This window comes from Myotis lucifugus, unplaced genomic scaffold (assembly GCF_000147115.1).
Source record: "Myotis lucifugus unplaced genomic scaffold, Myoluc2.0 scaffold_56, whole genome shotgun sequence".
Lineage (NCBI taxonomy): Eukaryota > Metazoa > Chordata > Mammalia > Chiroptera > Vespertilionidae > Myotis > Myotis lucifugus.
This window is the reverse complement of record NW_005871104.1, coordinates 139,698-140,461: the sequence shown is the minus strand read 5'-3', so window position 1 is coordinate 140,461 and position 764 is coordinate 139,698. Positions and strand designations below refer to the sequence as shown.

At 56.9% G+C, this 764-nt stretch overlaps 1 protein-coding gene across 4 annotated transcripts in view; it reads right to left on the bottom strand.

The window, feature by feature from the left end:
* The window catches only part of C1QTNF2 (C1q and TNF related 2), a 29,222-nt gene that overhangs the window by 5,075 nt on the left and 23,383 nt on the right, over positions 1–764 (bottom strand). The window lies entirely within an intron of this gene.

Genomic DNA, 764 nt, shown 5'->3' with positions numbered 1-764 from the left:
TATCTGATATGCAGGATGGTCTTAGGCGACCCCTGTGAAAGGGTCGTTCCACCGCCAAAGGGGTCGCGACCCACAGGTTGAGAACCGCTGCCCTGCTCTCTTGCTCCCCCACCTCCCCCATCGCACTCTCCCAGCTGAAAGCGGAGGGATCCTTGAAAAGCACAGCTCAGCCTCATTACTTCCTGCATGATCTTACTCCACGGGCTGCAAAGAGCAATATCAGAAACCCTGAGGATGTGGCCCACGAGGCCCTACATGACCCCCTGCCCCCAACCCCAGCTCCTCCCCACCTCTCACCGCTCCTCCAGACACCCCTTCTCCATCCGACCAAGCTCCATCCTGCTCCTCTTTACGAAACCCTGGGCCCCACCCTTTGGCATGCCGGCTCTTTATCCCCTGTTTCCGCTTAAATAGCGCTTCTTCCAAGGCCTGGGGACAGCTCTCCCTTTGGACCCCGGCTCCCTGCCGGTGTCTTTTCAGCCCTTCGAGCTCACCCCTATTGGCTGTATGTGCCTGTTCACCTGCTTACCGGGCCTGTTGCCTCTCCCATGTGCCTCCCATGAAAACGGAAGCCCCTTGGGAGCGGGGACCGCAGCTAACCTGCTCCATCCCGGGGCTTCCAACTGTCTTGCACACAGTGGGTGTTCAAGAAATACTTGCTTGATTAGTGAGTATTTGAGAACCTCCACAGCCAAGGGAAAACAAGGCAGTGGCCTAAATCAAAAAGGGCACCCAGACTCTCGGATTTAAATAAGTTCCTCCCT